Below are 16,344 nucleotides of genomic sequence, written 5' to 3' on the forward strand. Positions count from 1 at the left end.
ACGCACCAATAAGGAACGTCTACGACACCCCGTTTCCTCCAATCCTAGCACGGCGTACACTAACGCATCAATACGGAGTGTTTCACAGTTCTGACCAACTGTCCAATCCCAGCGTGGTCGTTATGACATCAGCAGCCGCTGCGGCAGCTCCTGCTTCTATCTACCCCTCCTTTACAATCCGCTCAGTAAGTTTTTGTTTCAATTTCTACACTTCTGTTAGTAACAACATAGAAACATTTCAATTGTCCGCTTCACTAACCAAAGAACAGCAAAAAGACTTTTCTCACGAGAATTCCTTCTTTCCCGAGAGCAGCGCTTACCTCTGCCCTACTACGGAATCGTTACTTCCGTTGATAAAGTAGCACATCCCTCTACTTCACCCTTCTAACAAGCATTAGTTAATTGTTTCTCTAGCATTTAAGACACATAGTTGGAGACCCAATGCTCCTGAGAAATAAAGACAAAGTTTCGCAATCAACCTGAATGCTATTTCATTCACGCACTTTCACACGGAAAATGTAGTACATTCACACAGAATTCTGTCTTTCCCGAGAACAGTGAACAGTCTGTTCTACTACAGAATTATGACATACGTTAACAAAGCAGCGCTTCCCTCTACTTTGTCCTTCTAGCAAGCTCAGAGAATACCTATTACCTTTCCAGTGATAAGCGTTATCGGAATGCCATTTGGATCCCTGGTACCTAAGACCAGAATTTCACAGGTAACCTTTGCTATCATACACACTTCTCTCACACAGAAAATGTCTCTAATGGCAACACACGACGATGTCACCGAATCGAACCCAGACAATGCGCGTGCAGCTTCAATTGTCACACGTTTCCCCTGTGTACCTACAGGGCAACAATAATTCCGTATTTCCCGAGAGCAGCGCTTACCTCTGCTCTACTACGGAACCGTTACAAACTTCCGACTTCCTACATCCCAGAAGCCGTGCAAACAAAGTATAACTCAACGTAACTCAACATAGAGTGTTAGTACATAAATCAATACCAATCAATAACCAAAATCAATAAGCAATGTACAAGCAATAATCACTAAACCAAAACAATAACAACCATCATCTTGCTACCAGAAAAACTGCTCCAGCGCGGAGTGCAAAATCCCTCCCTACCGTCACGGACCAAAGATCTCACATACATACACTATCCATACATTCGCTGGTGGGGCCCATTACACCAACATACCCTAATAAGCAACAAATCTACACAACCTTCTGATATTCATTAGGCCCTAAATGTCACCTTTGGTATTCCTCTCATAAAACGGGACGGATCAGCCAGTTGCTAGTTTAAGTGAATTTCTAATTCCCTAATTAACCTTTTCATCAACACATTTCAATGAATAAACAACGCAACTCATTTCTGAAGATATTCAAATCTATCTTAATATTGCAAATTAAATCATTCATTTGATCAAGTTACCATCCATATTTACCTATTCTGACTAAATGTCGTCCTCTATGTCAAATCTGGTAGTCTCGCAAATCTATGCCCATCAATTTAGTAGGTTCAGTTCATCAGGAGTTTGGGCATTAATTCAGTCCATCAAAGATTCAGGCAATCAGCTGTCCTGCAGTGTTACCGTCCTCTCCGTCAGCATAACGTCAGGAAATCGAGAAAGGGCAGAAACGAACCCGCACCAACCTCTCTATTCTACCATAATTTATAGTAAAATCAATATCAAATGTATCAAAATTTGGGCATCCGAGTTCGCTGATTGGACAATCAGGGATCATCCTTTTTAAGTTCTCACGAAAGTGTCTCTTGGGTTATGACCCTTGTCAGTTCCGGTTCACACAACAGTCTTTGTTCGGAATATTTGGCCGACGTCCCAGGCTGTCCTTGAAAGGTACATGTTCATCTGGGGTCAGGTCCGGGCCATGGTGTATCTGTTGTCAGCGCAGGCGCACTTCACCCAAGCCTTGTTCGACGTTGGCAGTCGGGTTAGGCACCAAAGGCAGCCATCTTTCGATAGGCCAGAATGTTCAACTTAAGCAAAGAAATACAAAATCGTAATTAATACATGGAAATTACTAATTAAATGTTATTCCCTCGCAAACACCCATATGTGTGTGTATTTATCTAGCAAAAGCAACACTCAGTGCGGTTTATACTTACTAAATCAAGCACGAATCACAAATACATCACAAATATCATGCAATATTCTAATTGTCTATCATTAGTATGCATACGAAATGTAGTTCACGTATTAATTAAGCCATGCAGATGCAAATCCCACGTGTAATTCATACATTAGTAAGGTTGGTAAATATTTTCCACATCACTCCAATTCATTAGTTCGATTATAATTAATTATTTAATCTAATTAATAAAACAACATGCAAAAATGGGGTGGGTATACAAAATTTTGCATAACCCGCTCCAGCACCGTCCACCATGTTTCTAAAACAGGCAGGTAAAAGTAGCCCAAGGAAAACACACTTCCTTGCTCTGCAATTGGCAGCTACGACAGATTCCACAAATGATACTGAGCCAGCTAACATCACTGAACCTGATTTGACACTCGGAGAGTCCATTCTCATTGCATTTATGAAAGACCTTAAAATTGTTCACAAGGAATCAAAATAAAATCACCTTCATGAAGAGGCCTAAGCATTTTGAAGATTGTGCAGTGAAGCTTTTGTTGCCCCAGGGGTTGGCTAAACCTGGTTAATGCTTTCCTCTGCTCGCTAGCCCTTCTGTCGGGCTCAGTCCTTTTTATTTAGGGCAGCTAGAGTATATACAGACATCAAAGTCTCATTCTGAGATGTTATGAATATTGGTTTTTGGTATGCATTGCTTATTGTATTACAACTTCTTAAAGATGAAATCTTATTGCGTAACGCACCTTGTTTTGTGTCTTTACGGTAAACATATTAAAGATAAGAGTGGTAACAACTTTCATTCTAGAAATGCTAATATGCCTGTCTCTGAAGAGGTAGACAGAATAGGGTAACTTACTCTTTTAAATAAGTATTGATGGTAAAGCTTGGGTTGAGGAAGAAAGACATCGAGACAAATCTTACATTTATAGAAGCAGCTAAACATTAGGTAAATAGATCAAACGGGTTAGCTGTGATAGCAAATATTGTGAACCAACCATGAGGATATTCTGGGAAAAATAGCTTGTCCTTTTGAAAAAATACTTAACCCTAAAATTATCTAAGCATTAAGTTATCATAATACATTCATTTGCATCATCTAATTGAAGTCTTGCATTCTCTACATCAATTCAAAGACAATGTCTTAAAATGAAAACACATTGAGTAAGTAGTCTGGTTAGCCCATTAAATTTTGCCTCAACTTTTGATAAAGGATTACGACTATGAAAAGCACCTCGTTGCTCTCTTTTTTAAGAGACTATTTATCCTTCCCGCATTTTTGTAGTCTGCTGTTATGTCTGTATATTCTAAGTGAAGCTATGAACAACCTCCTCCCTGAGCGTGTGTATTTTAGGCTGCCAATAATACGGATTACCTACAGGGAGTCTTAATAATCATTTTCTTTTGTTTCCTAATTTACAAGATGGTTTTTAAAATTAAGTTTCCTTTTTGTAACTTTCTTGGTTAAGTTTCCTTCTTTGGTGCATGTAGTCATCCAGTTAGATACATTTCTTAATTAGATACATGTCTTAATTGAAATACCTGGCCCAGTAAACCAGCTCTGCCCCTTCTAAGAGGTTTGACTTCAGAAATGTCAATATCTTTCCCTAGAACCAGCTAAGATCTTCATTAAACGCAAACCTTGCATGGCATGTCACAATATTTAGACCAATAAATAACAACACCTAAAAGTAAAATATAATTAAACATCAACACATAGTCAAACCAATTATTGAGACTGCATTCATAGTGATATGTAATCTTATCTGTAAGATGATGTTCAACATTTGGATCTGTTTCCTTAACGGTGAGATCGGGAGCAATACATTTGGCATGCGTGTTATGGTTTGCATAGCTGTTGTGCGAGTTATGGAATGTGCTCCCCCAGCCATAACTTCCGATTCTGAATGAATTTTCAGTTTTTTTTCATTAACATAACTGCACTTTAACTGTGTTATCTGCCTGTCTGTCTGCCTACCTGCCTATTAATCTATCTATATATGCTCCATTGGCCATAATGTGTGATACACACACTCTAGTATTTCCCCTTCTGGGCTTACTTTGGTTCTCCCTTGGTTACACGTATTAGCACCTAAAGGCTGCTTTCGCTTTGCGCAGACACACATAATATATTTGTTTTTGTGACATGATATTATTTTAGCATGGTATGCATATTATGTTTTATTCAGTGACATTTCCTGGGATTTAGTCTGAACATTTCATGCAAGGTCAAACAACACAATGTACTGTTTTTCTTGTGTGTGGTAAGTAACATCTCCTAATGTTTCTAGACATAACACTATAGCACTGCTGCAGGTTTTCTAACACAACAGTTTCTATAATATGAACTGTGCCTCAAACTCTTGGTGGTTAGAGGGTGGAATTCCAGCCGAGGGACAGGTCTTGGAACAGAGGCAGCAGTCATGCATAAAATGAGTTTACACCTACGATGAGGACCACCTAACTGCATACACCAGTTATGGGGTTCGGCGTTACTCCCAGAGATCACTAATATATCCCTGTGCTCACATAGTGACGGTAGGCAAAGATAGATATGTTAGTTGCCATGGTCATACTGTTCATAGTTTAGAGCAGGGGTCTTCAAACTGTGGGGCGCGACCCCCAGGGGGGCCGTGGAGTGATGCAAAGGGGGTCGCGCCTTCCCAGTCACACTTCTGCCTAGGCCCAAGGGCTTCAGCCCCCACCCTCCTCCGTCTTCCCCCGTCCTGTGTCTTAGTCCGGGCTGCTGCAGTGAAACTTGAGCTGCTGGGGGCTCAGCTGGGAAGTGTCTGGAGTCTTATCTCCAGCACTTTCGTGTTTTTCACAGGTCTTTAAAGACCATTTGCATATTTACATGCCTTTGCAAACTGGTTACAGAGGCTTAGGTTTTTTCCCTGGTTCCAGTACCCCCTGGGTCCCCACTCAGCCTATTCCTTACATTTGTATTTTACATTTACTGCTGTAGTGTGAGAATGCATTTCATGGAAAGGAATATAAAGTAGGTTTGCCAAAAGAAAAATGCCTGCCGTGTTTTGTTTAAAGAGCCTGCAAAGATCTCCTCTTGGCACTAAATAGACTTAGAAATAAAAAAGTATGTATGCATTTGTTATGTGACTTTTCTGTCTTTGTTCTCTTTAATAATCAGTCATGGATCATTGAGGCAGCCCTAGAACACAATTAAAAGTTCTTTCTATTTATATTTAGGTGACTGCTTTTTTTGTACCGAGTGGGCCATCAAAATAATCTGCTGGCAACCCTAACCATAGGACTGGAAGTTTGTTGCAGGATCAGCACATTATTTATTTCCTTCACCCTCGATTAATGCCGCAATAGTTTAACTTAGATCTTAAACTCTACGCCGCCGTCAACAACTTGCTGAGTTTCTTCATGGGTCCGGGAATGCACCCTGCATTCAGACAACTCATTCCTCATTCTCGCCCTTCACTTTCACACTCACCCTGCACGCACAGCGATCACAATGCACTCACACTGATCACCATGCACTCTCACCATTCACCCGCTCACCTTGCACTCACAGTGATCACTCTGCACTCACAATGCACATGTGCTGCTCACCTTATATCTCACCCTGCAGTCACACGAGAACACTACTCATCCTGCACTCATGTGACACTTCACTCACCTGTCCCCCTCACTACTCAATATGCAACTCACTCAAACAAGCCCATCAGTAATCATTCATTCCATTCTGAACTTGCATCCACACCCAAATTCATACGCCACCTCACTCACCCTGCAGTCACTCCTCTTGCGCTACTCTCACACTGTTGCATCGCTCACCATGCACTCACATGGGCACTCTTGTCACCCACACAGGGCAGAGGGTTAATGTGCCTGCTACAAAGAATATTTACCATGCAGATCACAGAAATGAGTGTGAGTAAACTATGGGTAGTGCTATAAAAAATGAAATGTTTGTCAGAAAGGTGCTATAGAGAGATGCGGTGCATTGTTGGTGAGTGGCAGTGAAGGAATTCATGGAGAAGGAGGAAACGGGGGTGGGGCATCAAAAAAGACTGTTGCACCGGGTGCGACCAGTGTTAGGACCAGCCCTGACTGGGAGTGTTAGCCCTCCCCCCTCTGAAGTTCTGGTCTAGTGGCTCACTTGCTTCTGCCTATTATTATTTACATTTGTAATGCACTACTGTTACCAAAAGATGTCCTGGGGCTAATAACCATCGACTGCCTGAAGGCAAATGAGAAACACACAGAAGAAGAACCAGCCAAATGGGGTAACCTACAGAGCATAGAGAAAGGTTTTTATATCTTCCTAAAGGATAATAGGTTCTTGGTGGAGCGAAGACAAGGAGGGTGCACGTTCCATAACTGCGCGGCCTGCACCAAAACAGCGAGACAGACAACTCATGCCTTCTTGAATTAGGGAACAATAAGCAGAGTGGCACATGCCAAGAGGAGCATACGGGTCCGACCCGTATGCTTGGTGAGGAGAGATGAGAGGATGAGAGAGGACAGCAAGGGAGTGAGAGAATTTGATTGAAGAGGTCAGGGATGAGGAGAAATGTGAATTGCCGAAGAAAAGTGTGGACACGCAAGAAGTGAGTGTGAGCCAACGGGGAGGGCTTCTGTTAGAACAAAGGGGAGATGTGAACGAGGAATGGGGGACTGGAGAGGTGTAAGAAACAAATAGACAATAATTTGAGTGGAGGATCGAGGTGAATGAGAAGTGCTGAGGGGCACGGGAGGTGACAGGGCCAGAGAGGCCATGAGATAAATGTGAGAGACTGTTAGAGATGAGGGCAGTGAAAAGACAGAATGGTAAGAGGTGATTAAAGGTGAAGTGAGAGGTTGAATGGGGAGAATTCAGAAGTTGTAAAAACGGGTGAAAGAAAATGGCCTGCAAAGTGAGAGAGGGATCCGGGGTTAGAGAGGAGAGAGGGATGGAAGGGAGGGGGTGAGAGGAAAGCTGCATGGGTAAACTGTTTAACTCTGCACAAAACTGCCAGGGTTTTAAGGGGCTCCTGCTTCTCCCGGCCAGGGCCAGGTGAGCTTCTAATGTGGCAGCACGTATTGCTGCAGAGTGGAAGGCCCTTCACAAAGGTTGACTTGAAATCTTTCTGATGATAATTGCTGTTTTTTGGCTATAAATGGGTACTGATTGGGTGAAAACTTTCCTCGGTGTTACTGTGTGTAAAAAATGTCAAAATAAGGCAGCAATGCTATCCCAAAATACACTGCATCACATAACCTCATTTACATTTTCATCCCACACAATTTAGTCAACAGGTTTAGAAATTTTTGTCAGGAGGGGGTCCTTACGCCTCAAAATGTTGACAGGGGGGTCTCGGCAACCAAAAGTTTGAAGACCTCTGGTTTAGAGTCTGTTGGTAATGTTAATTACTTTTCTTAGTTGTATTTGTTTACTAATCATACCAAACCGGCTTCAATCTAGACTACAATAGTTTCAATAACTATATTGTAAACTTTCTTTGTGTCTTCCCTCTGTTTACTATGGACATGCATGAGCTAGGACAAAAGGTGAAGAGCTGTTTCCATGGTTCTCTTGGGGACTAGAAGTTCATGTTCTAGGTTTGCCGTAATCACCTGTTACTCTGGAAGGTTATGAGTGCAGCCGAGGCACTGTGAGCTGGTCGGATGTGGGCCTACAGTTACTGAGGTGATAGTGAGATTCAGTCCCTACATTCTGACGTACTGTTCTCCTAAGGCACAGTTCTGTTTCCAAACAGAATCCCTGCAACAATAACACACACACATGTTTATAACACTGAAAAAAGTGATGCTGTAGTTAGGTGAAAATATCAGGTAAAACATAACATTTAAAATCTAAAAACCACTGAATTCACTAGTTATCGTTAACTGCACTTTAGCCGTGGTTTATTAGGTGACAAATATATATATCTATATATATATAATAAATATATTGAACTCTTTATACCACTGAAGTTCACCATTTAAAGTTTTTTGAATTAACTATAACTTCCACCCTCCCAACATTTTTTGTTTGTTTGATCCCATGGTAATCTCACTGTAATTTTGCATTACTGCCGCAAACTTTTGTGTGGGGGGCCAAGCTACATACCGCAAGATGGCAGTGTCAAGGAAATACAAATATTTTTAAATTGACCCTGGAAGTGTTCCCTCTGGGACACCCCTCTAGGACCTGTGGGCAGGGCCGGACTGGCAGTAGCGGGCACCGGGCAATCCCCCGGTGCGCCGCATGGGTGGGGGCCGGTTTTGGGCCCCTGGGGGCCGTTTTAGTTACAGGGCCGGTTTTGCAGCTTAGCTGCAAAATCGGCCCTGTAACAAAATCGGTCGAAAACCGGCCCTGGCAAAGAGCTCGGCGGCACCCCCAACCCCCCACAGGGAGGCGGGGGGAGGGGCGTCCAAGCACTTTGCCAGGGCCGGTTTTGGTTCCCAGTCCGGTCCTGCCTGTGGGTCCTTGTAACCCTACCCTACCACCTTAATCCTTATTTTCTTTGTGTTCTATGACATGGGGACTGAGTCTCCCAGTCCAAAAATAGCAGCTACAACATTTCTCTTCATAGTGCGACTAGACAATCAGAACATTAGTTTTCAGCTCGCGGTTCTCTTTCGGTTCTACAGTGGTAGTACTGCAATGTAAGATAGCTATAAATTTTGAACCTTAATTTCTCAAAAAATACTCAACAGATTTACTCCAAGTATCAAAAAGCAGGTTTTCTTGATAAAAGCCTAGCTGTGCACCAAATTTGGTGCAATACTGTTTAGCCGTCTTGGCTGTAGGGCTACTCAATTTTTGCACTATGACAATTGCCTGTGAAAATTGATTTTTGGGACCATCCTTTTTTATTAGATCCCCGCTTGACATATTACCCCCAAATATTAAAGGAAGAAGCTGAGTTGGCTTAATCTTTTGTTTTGGAAAGTTTTAGGAAGATTCATCAAACGCCACCGAAGCTATTAGCAAAACTCATTCCCTGTGTGCTAAAAACAAATAAAGCATAAGGTGGCAGGGTAGATAGATAAGTAGATAGTTTACAGTGTTTGTTTTTCTCTGTCAGCAGCACAGGTCACCTTCTCTTTCCTTCATTAATTGTAGACTTCAGAGTGTGGCTGTGTGTTTTAGATGCACAAGGCTACAGAAATACACCCAGCGGTGGCTTCTTCTATTGGGCGAAGAAGCCTTGGCCCCCTCCGCTGAGGGTGCAGAAAAAGGGAAAAATAAAATGGTAATAAAATGATATTAACATTTTATTTTACCAGTGCCAGCCCGAGCTGGTTGTGAGGGTGGGGCCCATTGCTGCTGACTGGCAGCAGGGGAGGAGGAGTGATGCACAAGTTTAAAGGGCACATGTCAGTTGGGCCGGCTGTCTTTGATGGCCAGCCTGACATGTGTACTTTAAACCTCTCCAAACTGAGCTGTTTTAGACTGCTGGATGCAGAGCAAGTACAGGCTTCCAGTGCCTTTGGGAGCACTTAGACAGCCCGCTGTATCCAATCCTGATGTTTCTCTCATGCTGGTTAACAGCATGAGAGCAGCATGTGGACTGGTTAGGGGAGTTGGCTGGGGCCTGCGCTGGATGACGAGAAGAACACCAGGATCGGAGGACATGCAGCAAGGTAAGTGAATGTTTCATTTTACTTCATTTAATGTAAACTAAATCGCCGACATACATTACATTTAGTTTTAAACTTAAACATTTTAACTTTCATACGTTAATGTTATTCATGTCGGGAATTTAGTTACTGTTTATTTAATGCCTAATGTTTAATTTGCCCCGAGTCGGCACGGCCCCTTTTTTTTACACATTTGCTCGCCCACCACTTTTAGTTTAGGACTGCCGCCACTGAATCCACATGCATTTTTAGATCTTCCTTGACAGCGCAGTAGTCACCAGATGTTATGTGATTTAAAAAACCACAAAGCTTTCAGACTACTTTTGAGAAAGGGGCTTAGGCTCCACCCACGTGTTCACTGGGTACAGAATTTGATTGGGCGAAAGTTGTGTGCTTCCGCTAAAACTATTGCTTGAATTGCACTTTTTAGATTGTGGCAAAGTTTATACTCAGTACAGCAGGACTAAATTGGTTATATTGACAAAACAATGATTCTGGCTATAGGCCTGATCTGTTTTTTATGAAATGGTTTTGAAAAGACAGTAGGCCGGATGCCTTTATTGTGAAAAGCATATGTTAAAATCAATAGCCAATTATGGGTGGATTGTTATGACACTGTATTAAAGCCAACTTATAAGTATTTTGTTACATGGAATCTCACAGATCACCAAAGTAGAAAGGGTTTTGGTATTGGTCGCCCCTTCTGACAAACTGTGGCTGTAGAAGATTTGCACTGTGAGGATCTTTGTAAAACCCTCTTATCTCTAAGGATAGATTACATTTTACTCTACCAATTATCATTTTATTTACATTAATAATTGTATGACTCTATGCTTGATGTTTGCTGATAGATGCCTTGTGGGAACGCTTACACTAAGTACGGTCGTCCCGATTTGGTTATGATGATAAACCAGTGATAACATCTATAGGCCTGATGGGTTTGCAGGGAAAAGTTATGCCAGATGCCATAGGTTGTTTATTGTGAAAAGTTATGACAAATGCTATAGGCCTGGCTTATTTATTGTAAACAGTTGTGTCAAAGTCAATTTGCCTCTAAAGGTGGATTGTAATCACATGTTAAAGGCTGTGGACAGGTATTTGGTTACACACAATCTCACATATCACCATAGTAGGCAAGTGTTGTGGTGTTGGCCTGTCACTCTGACAAAACCTTGGAAGATTTTCACTGTGATGATTCTTGGGGGCAAATTGTATATTGGTTGGCCAATTGTAATTCTGTACAAATTTGTATATTTATAACTGTGTATGTGTTGGTTGCCCTCTAATGCACACCTCATTAGGCTTGTATTGGTTATAGTATCACGCCGATGGTAAAGGCATAGGCCTTATTGGTTTACAAGTAAAGTTATGTCAGGTTCCTTAGGAGTGATCTGTTTATAATAAAAAGGTATGATAAAGCTAGCAGGCCTGACTTACAGATTTTGCCTGGTCCTAATATTTTGTTACGCGGAATCTCACAGATTATCGTAGTAAGCAAGGGTTTTGGTGACTCACCTGAACAAACCATAGGCATAGAAGATTTGCAGCATGGTAGTCTTAATTGGCTGTATTAGTAGGGCTTTTATTTTGTCTTGGCAACTGTTTGGTAATTTTGCTATGCCATACCTGGTGGATGCCTTGTGGGAAAGCTCATGACCAACGCAGTAGGTCTTGGCTATAGTGACAAGCCAATGATAAAGGATAATTGTTTATAATAGGCCTAATTGCTTCTAATGAAAAGCTATAATAGAGTCATTAGGCTTCACATATTTATTGTGCAAAGCATAAGTTGAAGTGAGTAGACACTTAAGGTTGGATAGTTGTTATCCTGTATTAAAGTCTATTGATAGGTATTTTAATGCAAGAAATTGCACAATTACCTTTGTGGGGAAGGATTTTGTTGTTAGTTGCCCTGTCTGACAAATTCTAGAGCTTGAAGATTTCCACAGTAATCATTGTTTGATACGATCTCTTTGGGAGGCCTAACAGACTTAGCTCTCTGCCAGAATTTTTTAGTTAAAAAAACAATCAATAATGCATATATCTAAATATATTAATCTATATCGATACATAGAGGGCCTTTAGGTCAGCCTTCTTCTGCAATAGGTCTGTCTGAGTGTCATTTGCAGTCTGCTTCCATCCATGACAGTTTACTGCATGGGGTAATAGTTCAATCCACATCAGTCATTAGCTCTCTGAATGATGGCAGTTTCTGATCACATGTGCACGTGTACCTTAAAACAAATGTGCTTCAGTGTCAGGGCTGGTTGGTTAGTCCTTTAGTTTTCACATGTCCCCTTGTATAGTCCCCCCTTTCATTTCTTAGTTTCTCCTGTTTTCATTTTGTCATTAGAAGTATACTAGAGCTCTCTAGGCAGTGCTAATAGGTTGCTTGCCTGCTGCTCATTTCATCTGCAGTGCACCGCATCCCACGTGGTCACATCCATTAAATAAAGGCAACAATCACGCCATCATGGAACGTTAAAGATACACCACGTACAATAGCTCTGCGGGACGGATACCTGCTGCTATATTTAGTTCCGTTATTGCATGCATATGCCTGCTTTGTTTAGATGGCAGCATGTTTCCTTTTTTATCTACATGTTTTCTTGCATCTTGAATATGTTATTGAGAGTGTGTGTTTCATTGGGGTTGTGACAAAGGGTGAATGCAAGAATGAGTTAGTGGGTGTGTGACTGGGTGCATAAGTGCAAAGATGAGAGACAGAGTGCATTTATGGGGACGTATTAAGTGCCTTAACCCATTAGTGGCACAAAAAAGCACTTTCATTCATTATCCAGACCTATTGGCATTGCCAATGCGTATTTAAAATGGAATTCAACTGATGGTTTCATTTACCGGGGTGGGATTCTTAATCTTATAGTAGACGGTAATGAATTGTGGTTCCAAATTAACACTTTCTGGATTCTTATCTGCTCTTCACTCCTTCTACTCCTAAGTGCAGAGCTGCACTGCTCCACGTGGTTTTCAAAATGCAGATGTTTCTCCACGACTTATAGATGTACAGGTAACTCTTCGTCAGAATTTAGCCCCTTCGTTCTCAATCTGATAATATTCATGGATTCCAATCATCTCAGTTGGTTTATTTTGTCTCCTCCTCTCATGCTTTGCCACTGTATTTATACCATAGAATTTTAGGCTTTTCTTATCATTGTGTTTTTTTGTGGATTTCCTTGCTCTGGCATATGCGAAGTCCTTGTTGTTTATGGCTCGACTTTACTCTATAATTGGTATTTTAAGCTGACAGGTTGTGCTGCCTGCATATTTGAGACCACACACACTCCAGCGCATATATTGCAAACTGTGAGTTTCATGTAGTTGTTTTGTTAATGGCAAGTGTTTCACCACTTCCATATGTGATGCTGGTCTCATTTATGAATTTACCACAGACCACTACTTAGATAGGATCATTTTGTATAAATTAGTGCAGCTATCATACGCCATGATCTGGTAAAGTGACATAGGTATGACATTTCAGTTATACAGCTATGATCTACTGGAGTGCTTTCATCATATGGTATATCAGGGGTGAAGCCAGCATACGCATGACGTGTTGCCCTCACACATAATCATATATCAGGGATTCAATTTGTTTTCTGGAAAAAGTAGACACCAACCGCATCTTGCATTCCCATAAATATGCTTGGCATGGGGCTCGTTAAAGATTTAGTGTTAAAAGTAGCATATATGAAGGTGCTCATTGTGGCGGACTCAACTACTCTCTTTGATGAGTGTGATATGTTGGAAAACAATAGATATAAAAGGGTATCTTGACGATTAACATGTTAATACCTATTGGAACTTTCAAGTCTTTTGAAGAATTGGCCTTTAAATTTAGATTACCTTACTCATCATCATCATAAGCGGGACACTCTCAATATTGTAAACATCAACAACTGTTCCATTGTGTATGACGTTTTCTAGGTCCAACTTCTGCAGATCTACAACAGTCTGGCATCAGCCAAGCCGTACAGCCTTGAGGGACATTTCAAGGCACTGTTTCTGGGCTTATGGTATCCTCATTAATCGTGAGTTCTCTAGACCTACCACCCTGGTCCTTAAGTCCTGGTGGGAGCAACAATTGTTGCTTTAGCTTTTCGATGAACATTAGAGTGACATCCTTCAAAATGCATGATCAGGAGCTCTGAGAAGTGCAACCTAAATTTGGATATTTCACAATGCTGAACCAATGGCTCTAGTCCCTAGCTAGACTGCAAGCACCAAACCTGTGCCCTGCCTCCTTGTGCTGGAGGTGCTCAAGGTCAAGGTGTGACATTGTTCATATTCTATGATCGAAACTAATGCAATGTAGGTCTGCCATTTGGAATGAAAAGCAGGCTGGCCTGGGGATATAGACCGCTCTTCCGCCTTCTGTTGTACTTCTCCATGCTGTTTCTGTTGTACTTCTCCATGCTGTTTCTGTTGTACTTCTCCATGCTGCTTCTGTTGTACTTCTCCATCACGTTTCTGTTGTACTTCTCCATGCTGCTTCTGTTGTACTTCTCCATCACGTTTCTGTTGTACTTCTCCATGATGCTTCTTGCATACCTACATTCCTACAAGTCAAGAGATGGTTTTCTACATCACCGGTGACAGCAAAAACCGGTATTTTGAGGTTGTGGAAGACAATGAAAATCTTGAATCTTGAAATGTGACTGAAAGACGTGCAGTGTGGCTTATCTTAAGAAAATCAAATGCTAATTGCTTAACCAAATGCCTTCATTATATATGGTATGAGGCAGCTTTTTGAAACCCTGATCAAATCTTATGGTACCCCCCAGTCTAGTATGAGGTGATATAGCTGATTTCTCATTCCAAGTATTATAAAGTTTGTATGTTTATATCCTCCTGTCCAATCATTGAGTGAAACTATTAGAGGTGTTCCCTCTTGTGAGTTTTTAAACTCTAAAGAGTCTATATGTCTTATTATAACACCCTTTCAAGCATCACAGTATGAATAGCTACATATGGTCTTACTGTTATGTTCATTTTTGGAGGGGCTACCAGGACTGCATGAAGCCTAGTCTTAGGGATCACTACAGGACAACACCATGAAGTTGCTCTGTGCTCCTCACAATATTGACGGCACGGCAGATTGCACGTTGGATCTGTGTGTCATGATACTGTCAGCTAAAGGGCCAGTGGAATGTGGGGTTTGTGGTCCTTACTGTGCTACTGTCCCGAAGCTGACACTGTCCCATGAGGTGCTCCTCCTCGAATTTCCTCCCTTTCTGTCATTGGTCCTTCCAGCCTACATCTTCCCCCAACAGATGGGAACCAGTGGTTGAGAAGGTGCAAACCGATAGGTTGGGAACAGCTGTGATGCGTCTAGTGGGTCTGTTGGTGTATCCAACAGCATTGCTATGGCACCACCTTTTAAATATATATATGGATATCCACTCATGCCTACAGCTTTTGACCCCCAGTTTGAACTTTGCTTTGATGTAACTATTATATGTATTTCAAAAGAATGTCTTTTTTTTTTTTAAAGACTGAATCTCCTGAGAACCTGTACTGTGACATCAGGAACATGAGGGAAGCCATAGATCTGAATGAATGAATGAATGAATGAATGAATGAATTAATTAATGAATGAATGAATGAAAAAGCAGTTATATAGCCCGATAGCTACCCTAACGCATCCCAGTGCTGGAGTAGGATGCGTACAAGAAGAGACCAGTATTAAGTGGGGCTTTGGAAGAACCATGTTTTGAGGAGTTTCCGGAAAGGCATCAGGTTGGATTCCCCACGTATATACGGGGTGGTGGGGCGTTCCATAGTTTGGCAGAGTTGTAAGAAAAAGATCGTCCGCCACATCTGGCTCTCTTTATTTTTGGGAGTGCAGCAAGAAAGTGGGACGTGGAACGAAGAGTTCTGCTAGGCTGGTATGGAGTGATCATGGAACGCCTGATTGTTGGCCCCTTTGCCCAGAAAGCCTTGTGTGTAATGCACATGGCCTTGAACTGGATTCTCTCCCTGACCGGTAGCCAGTGTAGGCATCTTAAAACAGGTTTAGCTTATTGTCGTTGAGGGAGTCGAAGGAGCAGACGAGCAGCGCAATTTTGAAGAATCTGGAGCTTTGAGATTGTTAGTTGGGGGGCTCCTAGGTACAGGGCATTACCATAATCCAGGCGAGAGTGTATAAGGGGCTGGATCATGATTCTTCTCGCCTGGAATGGGAGGAGCGGAAGTATCTTGCGCAGCATCTTCAGTAGGCCATAGCAAGCGGCTGATAGTTTAGTCGCCTGAAACTCAAAGCTGAGAGAGCGGTTCAACCAGATACCCAGGCTTTTAATCTGGTTTTTGGGTTCTGGAGTGGGTCCAAGACAGTTAGGCCAAAGATCTTGAAAATATCTTGGACAAACAAAACGCTTTAATACTAAAATAAATATTAACCTTCTGCAATTAAAAAAAACAATCACACTATTAAAAATCTACAATAAGGAAAAGGAAGAATTAGAGCAAAGAGAGCAGAGATTTAGTAATTCTGTATAGACGGCTGAGCATGCTGAACAGAAGTCTTATTTCTTTAACCTTTCATATATTATCAATGAGCTTCTTGAAGTAGCTGAAGTAGCTTATGAATACTGAAGTCATCTAATTT

At 41.7% G+C, this 16,344-nt stretch overlaps 1 protein-coding gene across 1 annotated transcript in view; it reads left to right on the forward strand.

The window, feature by feature from the left end:
- Positions 1-16,344, forward strand: part of FAXC (failed axon connections homolog, metaxin like GST domain containing) — a 199,223-nt gene that overhangs the window by 154,810 nt on the left and 28,069 nt on the right. The window lies entirely within an intron of this gene.

The sequence above is a fragment of the Triturus cristatus genome, chromosome 6 (genome assembly GCF_964204655.1).
Source record: "Triturus cristatus chromosome 6, aTriCri1.1, whole genome shotgun sequence".
Lineage (NCBI taxonomy): Eukaryota > Metazoa > Chordata > Amphibia > Caudata > Salamandridae > Triturus > Triturus cristatus.